Raw genomic sequence first — 10,718 nt, 5'->3', positions numbered from 1 at the left:
CGTGTCAACTTTCTAATTGTCCATTATGTTATGTGTCAACTTTATAGTTGTCCGTTATGTTATAATGTTGTTCATCCTCTTTGTCGCTCCTATTTGGCTCAGCAAAAAAACACTAAGGCATCTTGGGAGAATGGAGGAGGAAGGATGGTTACACATTTAAATTTTTAAATGTGCCTATCCCTGCTATCGCACCGTCCATATCCCAAGAGTACTCCAGTGCCCCCTGTGGATTCAAAGAAAAGGATTTATCTGGTAAGTACCAAAATTCTATTATCTATAGTAATAATACAGGGACATGACTGTGGAGGTGAGGGGATCTGGGCATATTTACAGTGATATTTATGTCTCCCCCATTTCACAGAGGTGTGAAGAAGACATCTGGTGAGCGTGAGACACCCAGCAGCCATGCTCATGTGTCAGGAGGACTGAGCAGGTCCCAGAGCCCCATCACGGTGCCTCCACCTCACTCACTGATACATGAGAGACACAGTGACCAGAAGATCCAGGAACTTAACAACAAGATCATTCCACTGCTGACTGGAGAGGTGACTGCTGGGAATGGAACATTGTACAGTAACACCAGGGGATGTGTCTGGGTGATGGCTGGAGAGGTGACTGCTGGGAATGGGACATTATACAGTAACACCAGGGGATGTGTCTGGGTGATAACTGGAGAGGTGACTGCTGGGAATGGGACATTATACAGTAACACCAGGGGATGTATCTGGGTGATGACTGGAGAGGTGACTGCTGAGAATGGGGCATTATTCAGTAACACCGGGGGATGTGTCTGGGTGATGACTGAAGAGGTGACTGCTGGGAATGGGACATTATACAGTAACTCCAGGGGATGTGTCTGGGTGATGACTGGAGAGGTGACTTCTGGGATTGGGACAGTAACACCAGGGGATGTGTCTAGGTGATGACTGGAGAGGTGACTGCTGGGAATGGGGCATTATACAGTAACACCAGTGTATGTGTCTGAATTATGACTGGAGAGGTGACTGCTTGGAATGGGACATTATACAGTAACACTGTGGGACGTGTCTGGGTGATGACTGGGGAGATGACTGCCGGGAATGGAGCATTATACAGTAACACCAGGGGATGTGTCTAAGTGATGACTGGAGAGGTGACTGCTGGGAATGGGGCATTATACAGTAACACCAGGGGATGTGTCTGGGTGATGACTGGAGAGGTGACTTCTGGGAATGGGGCATTATATAGTAACACCAGTGTATGTGTCTGGGTGATGACTGGAGAGGTGACTGCTGGGAATGGGGCATTATACAGTAACTCCACGGGATGTGTCTGGGTGATGACTGGAGAGGTGACTGCTGGGATTGTGACATTATACAGTAACACCAGGGGACGTGTCTGGGTGATGACTGGAGAGGTGACTGCTGGGATTGGGACATTATACAGTAACACCAGGGGACGTGTCTAGGTGATGACTGGAGAGGTGACTGCTGGGATTGGGACATTATACAGTAACACCAGGGGATGTGTCTAGGTGATGACTGGAGAGGTGACTGCTGGGATTGGGACATTATACAGTAACACCAGGGGATGTGTCTAGGTGATGACTGGAGAGGTGACTGCTGGGAATGGGGCATTATACAGTAACTCCACGGGATATGTCTGGGTGATGACTGGAGAGGTGACTGCTGGGAATGGGACATTATACAGTAACACCAGGGGACGTGTCTGGGTGATGACTGGAGAGGTGACTGCTGGGATTGGGACATTATACAGTAACACCAGGGGACGTGTCTGGGTGATGACTGGAGAGGTGACTGCTGGGATTGGGACATTATACAGTAACACCAGGGGACGTGTCTAGGTGATGACTGGAGAGGTGACTGCTGGGATTGGGACATTATACAGTAACACCAGGGGATGTGTCTATGTGATGACTGGAGAGGTGACTGCTGGGAATGGGGCATTATACAGTAACTCCACGGGATGTGTCTGGGTGATGACTGGAGAGGTGACTGCTGGGAATGGGACATTATACAGTAACACCAGGGGACGTGTCTGGGTGATGACTGGAGAGGTGACTGCTGGGATTGGGACATTATACAGTAACACCAGGGGATGTGTCTAGGTGATGACTGGAGAGGTGACTGCTGGGAGTGGGGCATTATACAGTAACACCAGGGGATGTCTCTGGGTGATGACTGGAGAGGTGACTTCTGGGAATGGGACATTATACAGTAACACCACTGGATGTGTTTGGGTGATGACTGGAGAGGTGACTGCTGGGAATGGGACATTATACAGTAACTCTGGGGGACGTGTCTGGGTGATGACTGGAGAGGTGACTACTGGGTATTGGACATTATACAGTAACACCAGGGTACGTGTCTGGGTGATGACTGGAGCGGGGACTTCTGGGAATGGGAAATTATACAGTTACACAAGGGGGTGTGTCTGGGTGATTACTGGAGAGGTGACTGCTGGGAATGGGGCATTATACAGTAACTCCACGGGATGTGTCTGGGTGATGACTGGAGAGGTGACTGCTGGGAATGGGACATTATACAGTAACACCAGGGGACGTGTCTGGGTGATGACTGGAGAGGTGACTGCTGGGATTGGGACATTATACAGTAACACCAGGGGATGTGTCTAGGTGATGACTGGAGAGGTGACTGCTGGGAGTGGGGCATTATACAGTAACACCAGGGGATGTCTCTGGGTGATGACTGGAGAGGTGACTTCTGGGAATGGGACATTATACAGTAACACCACTGGATGTGTTTGGGTGATGACTGGAGAGGTGACTGCTGGGAATGGGACATTATACAGTAACTCTGGGGGACGTGTCTGGGTGATGACTGGAGAGGTGACTACTGGGTATTGGACATTATACAGTAACACCAGGGTACGTGTCTGGGTGATGACTGGAGCGGGGACTTCTGGGAATGGGAAATTATACAGTTACACAAGGGGGTGTGTCTGGGTGATTACTGGAGAGGTGACTGCTTGGAATGGGACATTATACCGTAACACCAGGGGACGTGTCTGGGTGATTACTGGAGAGGTGACTTCTGGAAATGGGGCATTATACAGTAACACCAGGGGATGTATGTGGATGATGACTGCAGAGGTAACTGCTGGGAATGGGACATTATACAGGAACACCAGGGGATGTATCTGGGTGATGACTGGAGAGGTGACTGCTGGGAATGGGGCATTATTCAGTAACATGCCCCAGTAACATGGGTGATGACTGGAGAGGTGACTGCTGGGATTGGGACAATATACAGTAACACCGGGGATTGGGACAATATACAGTAACACCGGGGATGTGTCTAGGTGATGACTGGAGAGGTGACTGCTGGGAATGGGGCATTATACAGTAACATCAGTGTATGTGTCTGGGTGATGACTGGACAGGTGACTGCTGGGAATGGTACATTATACAGTAACACCAGGGGACGAGTCTGGGTGATGACTGGAGAGGTGACTGCTGGGAATGGGGCATTATACAGTAACACCGGGGGATGTGTCTGGAGGATGACTGGAGAGGTGACTGCCGGGAATGGGACATTATACCGTAACACCAAGGGATGTGTCTGAGTGTTGATTGGAGAGGTGACTGCCGGGAATGAGGCATTATACAGTAACACTGTGGGACATGTCTGGGTGATGACTGCAGAGGTGACTGCCAGGAATGGGGCATTATACAGTAACACCAGGGGATGTGTCTGGGTGATGACTGGAGAGGTGACTGCTGGGAATGGGGCATTATACAGTAACACCAAGGGATGTGTCTGGGTGATGACTGGAGAGGTGACTGCTGGGAATGGGGCATTATACAGTAACACCAAGGGACGTGTCTGGGTGATGACTGGAGAGGTGACTGCTGGGAATGGGGCATTATACAGTAACACCGGGGAACGTGTCTGGGTGATGACTGGAGAGGTGACTGCTGGGAATGGGACATTATACAGTAACAACAGGGGATGTGTCTGGGTGATGACTGGAGAGGTGACTGCTGGGAATGGGGCATTATACAGTAACACCAGGGGATGTGTCTGGGTGATGACTGGATAGGTGACTTCTGGGAATGGGGCATTATACAGTAACACCAGTGTATGTGTCTGGGTGATGACTGGAGAGGTGACTGCTGGGAATGGGGCATTATACAGTAACACCAAGGGACGTGTCTGGGTGATGACTGGAGAGGTGACTGCTGGGAATGGGGCATTATACAGTAACACCGGGGAACGTGTCTGGGTGATGACTGGAGAGGTGACTGCTGGGAATGGGACATTATACAGTAACACCAGGGGATGTGTCCGGAGGATGACTGGAGAGGTGACTGCTGGGATTAGGACATTATACAGTAACACCAGGGGATGTGTCTGGGTGATGACTGGAGAGGTGACTGCTGGGAATGGGGCATTTTTCAGTAACTCCACGGGATGTGTCTGGTTGATGACTTGAGAGGTGACTGCTGGGAATGGGACATTATACAGTAACACCAGGGGATGTGTCTGGGTGATGACTGGAGAGGTGACTGCTGGGATTGGGACATTATACAGTAACACCAGGGGATGTGTCTAGGTGATGAATGGAGAGGTGACTGCTGGGAATATTGAATTATACAGTAACACCAGGGGTCGTGTCTGGGTGATGACTGGAGAGGTGACTACTGGGAATGGGACATTATACAGTAACACCAAGGGATGTGTCTGGGTGATGACTGGAGAGGTGACTGCCGGGAATGAGGCATTATACAGTAACACTGTGGGACGTGTCTGGGTGATGACTGGAGAGGTGACTGCCAGGAATAGGGCATTATACAGTAACACCAGGGGATGTGTCTGGGTGATGACTGGAGAGGTGACTGCTGTGAATGGGGCATTATACAGTAACTCCACGGGATGTGTCTGGGTGATGACTGGAGAGGTGACTGCTGGGATTGGGACATTATACAGTAACACCAGGGGATGTGTCTAGGTGATAACTGGAGAGGTGACTGCTGGGAATGGGGCATTATACAGTAACACCAGGGGATGTGTCTTGGTGATGACTGGAGAGGTGACTTCTGGGAATGTGGCATTATACAGTAACACCAGTGTATGTGTCTGAGTGATGACTGGAGAGGTGACTGCTGGGAATAGTACATTATACAGTAACACCAGGGGGCGTGTCTGGGTGATGACTGGAGAGGTGACTGCTGGGAATGGGGCATTATACAGTAACACCAGGGAATCTGTCTGGGTGATGACTGGAGAGGTGACTGCTGGGAATGGGACATTATACAGTACACCAGGGGACGTGTCTGGGTGATGACTGTATCGTTGTGTGTGTCAGGTTCCTATAAGGTGTCAGGATGTCGCTTTCTATGTCTCCATGCAGCAGGGGGAGTATATAGAGGAACACAGGGGTCTGTACAAGGACGTGATGATGGAGAATCACCGGCCCCTCACATCACTGGGTAAGAGGAGACTGTCATGTATTGTACAGGGGAGAGCAGGTATGGGGGCCCCTATATACACACATCATCTGATAATCACATATATACATTGTTCTCAGTCACTGTGTGTCTCCTACAGATGGGTCCAGTAACAGAGATACCCCAGAGAGATGTCCCCGTCCTCTGTATTCCCAGGATTGTACAGAGGAGAATCACAGGATCCCACAGGAGGATCAGGTAGGTGGGATTTAGGGTCTCCCCAATATACCAAAGTGACTGTCACTATATGATCTGTAGAGGAGCTGTGTGTCTTATACACTGATATTATACTGTTTCACCTCAGTTTAATCTGACTGTATGCAAATGTCATTATAGTGTTTTTTGTTTTTTAGGTACAACGTCTGTCTGATATTAAAACAGAAGATATAAAGGGAGAAGAAGAGACGTATGTGACTGATATAAAGGCAGAAGATATAGAGGGAGAAGAAGAGACATATGTGACTGATATAAAGGCAGAAGATATAGAGGGAGAAGAAGAGACGTATGTGACTGATATAAAGGCAGAAGATATAGAGGGAGAAGAAGAGACATATGTGACTGATATAAAGGCAGAAGATACAGAGGGAGAAGAAGAGACGTATGTGACTGATATAAAGGCAGAAGATACAGAGGGAGAAGAAGAGACGTATGTGACTGATATAAAGGCAGAAGATATAGAGGGAGAAGAAGAGACGTATGTGACTGATATAAAGGCAGAAGATATAGAGGTAGAAGAAGAGACGTATGTGACTGATATAAAGGCAGAAGATACAGAGGGAGAAGAAGAGACGTATGTGACTGATATAAAGGTAGAAGATATAGAGGGAGAAGAAGAGATGTATGTGACTGATATAAAGGCAGAAGATACAGAGGGAGAAGAAGAGACATATGTGACTGATATAAATGCAGAAGATACAGAGGGAGAAGAAAAGACATATGCGACTGATATAATGACAGAAGATATAGAGGGAGAAGAAGAGACGTATGTGACTGATATAAAGGTAGAAGATATAGAGGGAGAAGAAGAGATGTATGTGACTGATATAAAGGCAGAAGATACAGAGGGAGAAGAAAAGACATATGCGACTGATATAATGACAGAAGATATAGAGGGAGAAGAAGAGACGTATGTGACTGATATAAAGGTAGAAGATACAGAGGGAGAAGAAGAGACGTATGTGACTGATATAAAGGCAGAAGATACAGAGGGAGAAGAAGAGACGTATGTGACTGATATAAAGGTAGAAGATTTAGAGGGAGAAGAAGAGACGTATGTGAGGGGTGATCAGCAGTGTAAGGAGGAGGAGATCCCTACAGATATCAGCACAGGTGAGTAATAAACACTTATTACAGAAGTCACATATTCTCATTGCTCAGTCACTACAGCAATCTCTTATCCTACACCCTCCTCCGCCATCAGCCCTGTTCTCAGTGGGTGTTTCTAACACAAGGCTATACATGACAAATATCACATTTAGAGAGTTATTACACACAACACTATAATGTTATTAAAAGTAACAAGCAGAAGATTATTATTAGTGATTATATATAAATGTGTATATATGTATGTATATAATATAATTAGTATTGTTTTTTGTGGAGTATGAAATATTTCCTGCTATACAGTAGACCTGAGCTCACCAAATACAATTTGTATAAAATGAAATTTGAATCTAGAACTTCAAGTAAAACAGGTTAAAAGCTTATCACAAGTACATATCTGTATAATCATAAGACAAGCGTTTTGCATGTGCGGGCTTGTTCTTATCCACTCCAATTCACTCTAAATCCAAATTACATGTCACCAACGCGTTTCATCAATAGTGAGTTCTTCAGGGGTGTTTTCTGTTAAAGGCTTTAGCCTTAAATATCACTTGTGTAGACCTGAAATAATTGTGTAACCTTCAGACGGTATTTGTGGACTTGTTCATGATGAACACATTCCTAATTACTTGTGAATAATAGTTCCTGCTCTGTGCAAATTTGCGGTTATGACTTTAGGGAATGTAATGGCCAGATCCAATATTGCTCAATCTATTGTCTCCCAGTAGCCTTACTACATACATAAATGTGTCTTGCATTACTATTTTAACTAACAATAATAAACAGTGGAGTTTTAGTTCATGTATTGCTCAGTGCATTTAAGCCTGCAGCCCCCGACAAGGGACCCCACTATACTGCAGGTGCTACTCTATGGCTCAAAATAATTACCATAAAAACAGCTATCACATTAGTGTAAAACTTTAGGTTTGCTCTCAGCGGCGGGAACAGTGGCTGAAAGGCTTGGATTGGTTTTCAGAGCACCAGTCTGACGTGCCACCACATCTCACGTGGCCTTCCAATTCACCAGATCTGGGACTGTGGGACTGTTTGGCTGGGTCCAGCATTGTACTGTTGGTGCAGGTCCTGATGCGTTTGGAACGATTGGTGGTTGCTAGACGCCCTAAATGCCTGTGGTCCCGATTTGTCATGATCTACTTCGCCCACTGTTCCGCCGCTGAGATTCTTGGTGTCCATGCTTCTTCCACTGTAGATGGATACTACTCACTGTCTACAAGGGATCACCAACAAACAAATGCCGGTCTCGGCCACAACCAATGGCTCCCTTTTGCCAGTTGCATCACGTGCAGGACCCATGATTCCATCTGAAAAAGAAACCTGAAGAAAATATTAAAGAATCAATAGCTGGTGCCCTCCAAACCAGGCTGCATCAGTTGGTGCAACGTAATGTAGAATCCATACAAGGCGGCACTCAGAATAAATAGACCAGGCAGGTTTGGTGTACCAACGTTTCAATGCTCTATTCGCGGCATTTTCATCAGGGAGCAGAACACAAGAGACATACAACCACTCTCCTAATATACCCGGTGGAACCGTCCATGTCGCCATCCGTCGCGCACTCCAGCGCATCAAAGTGACGTCATCTAACACACGCTACGTCCGGGGACACGGAGAGAACCCCGTCCACGTGACCTATAGTAACCAATGAGGACAAAAGTATCAAGTAACCTGCCAACAAAACAGTGTAACTACACCGATCAAATTCTATCCTCTTAAATGTATATATCTTTCTCTGCCAGGGTCCACAGGTTATCCACAGGATAACATTGGGATATGATGACGTGACAGCAGATTTGCAAAAACGGTCAAAGCTTTCGGCCTCCCAGCATGCAACGGGTCTGTCCATATATCCCGCCTCCTGACTCAGGCAAATCAGTTCTTTGGTGCGGCAGGAACCGGACCATGGTCAGAGGGCTGCTGCTTTTTAGCAGCCATAAGTTTTCTTATTTTATTTTATTGTCTTACAATTTTTTTTTTGAGTTATCTTTCTATAAAGCATCTTATACGCACCTTAGAGTCGCTCCAACAACTCCCCACCGGGTCGCGACAACGCTTACCCACGTGTACAGTGAGGCAGGCACAGGTTCTGGTGAACCTTCATGGGCTACTTTGCACAGACATTATCTAATGCAGCTGAGCAGTTTATACCAGCTCCTATACCAGTGATAGGTTTCCCTATTAACCCTTACATGCAACATTCATTCTGAGGTTTATACACCTAGGGAATTGTCAGCCTCTCAAAAAAGCAGCCTGAAAGGCTGGTGGTAAGTAAATCACATAGACATGATACAACATCTTCACAGTCTATACATGTTTTAGATGAGGATTCGTTGGAGGATGAGGACTCATTGCATTTCGGAAGGTCTCAGCTCAGTGGACATACCTGATATAATTAGTGCTATGTAAGACATTCTATCCTTCGAAGAGGCAGCAGAGCCTGTGTTAAAAACTAAGGCAACTGTATTTAAACATCCCAAAACAGCTGATGAAAATTTTTGGTTACGCCCAGTAGGAAGTTAGAATTCCAAGAAATGGAATTCCAATTATCCTCGTCCAGCTGGGGACTGTTTAAAAAAAAGGGAGGTGGCTCCCAAAGTAGATTCGCAAGTCTTAGATTGGTGCGAAAATCTACATTACTTTTGTTTTTAACATCAATAAATTATGTCACGGGGGTGTGTGGCTTGACTGGAAAGGCAGCAGGAAGCAGGATAAAGGAACTCCTGCTTATATAGGTCCTTTCTGCCTTTTCCAGCTGTCCTACGGGCTCTTTCGGGCCCTTTCTTGCCCCTCTGTGTGTTTTGACACCCTGGTGTGAAGGTTGCAGAGCCGGGGAGCCATTCATTTGGCTTTTGCAGGTTGCGGCTACACCTGGATCTGAAGCCGCGGACTGAAGTTGTGCAGTGATCCCACCGCGGACCGGCCCTCAGTGAGGTAGCACTGCTACTCACTGATGGCTGTGCGCCCTGTCCACTCTTGTGCCTAGCCGTGCTGTTGGAGTCGTGTGGAGAGGCTGACTGGGGATCATCGGTAACCGCTGCTGGAGACATGGAGTGGAGCTGCTCTCCCGGCATCTGATGCGGCGCATACTACGGGGATTGGTGGTCTCAGCAGGGACGCGTCAGGTTAGTTAGCTCACCCGCCCGCAGCCCACCTTCTACTTTCCGGCCGTTGAAGCCTAGACTCGTGGCAGCGGGGAATACATGGAGCGCTTGCCTGTCATCACTCAAGCAGTGTCCCGGCATCTCCCCCTCTCCTCCTAACCCATGGTGCTACGGGGGAATCTAGCGGAGCTGTGAATTATAGAGGACATACACATGGGGTTCCTACGCAGCCAGATACGCTACCCTGTGCCACTGCATCCTAGTACCCCCTCCTCTCCTGTCTTATTACTGACCTGGTTCACCTACCATAGCTGGCCAGTTTCTTCTGATTTGGGCTTCCCTGCCAAAAGTGGCCATCTTGAAAACTGGCAATATAGCCACATGCCCTCCTGAAACCAACCGCATCTCTGGGAGCTACAGACACTGCCAGCCCATGATCAGTGCCCTTCACTACAGCCTCAGTGATTTCCTGCAAGGACTTCTGCCACTGCGGCCCTACCTGGGCAGTAATTGGTCTGAACTGCTTTTATTATTATTATTGCCTGGCCTCCACTCCTGCTCTGTCAACTCCTTCTAGTGGCAGACTGTGCTGACTACATCCTCCATACTGTATGACTGCTGCTGTTTTTTTTTCCTCCTGCTCACCTCAATCCCCGCAAGATCCAATTAGAGCTCTTGGGGCATCAGTATAGCTATGGCGTAACAGTCCATGTGTCCAGGACAGTAGCAGGCTCTAGTTGCTGGCTCCTATAAATTACTTTACTGCTCAAGGATGGCATCTTCTTGCTATTACCCATAAACAACTG

The 10,718-nt window shown here is 47.4% G+C and overlaps 1 long non-coding RNA gene across 1 annotated transcript; it reads left to right on the top strand.

Moving 5' to 3' along the window:
• The first annotated feature begins 371 nt into the window (after positions 1-371).
• LOC134983399 (uncharacterized) lies at positions 372-5,663 on the top strand. Its single transcript, XR_010191634.1, has 3 exons — positions 372-545; positions 5,374-5,452; positions 5,571-5,663. It is a non-coding gene; the product is annotated as an uncharacterized LOC134983399 (long non-coding RNA).
• The last annotated feature ends 5,055 nt before the right edge of the window (positions 5,664-10,718 follow it).

Source organism: Pseudophryne corroboree (assembly GCF_028390025.1).
Source record: "Pseudophryne corroboree isolate aPseCor3 chromosome 3 unlocalized genomic scaffold, aPseCor3.hap2 SUPER_3_unloc_14, whole genome shotgun sequence".
In the NCBI taxonomy this organism is placed as follows: Eukaryota; Metazoa; Chordata; class Amphibia; order Anura; family Myobatrachidae; genus Pseudophryne; species Pseudophryne corroboree.
This window is presented reverse-complemented; position numbering and strand designations above follow the sequence as displayed.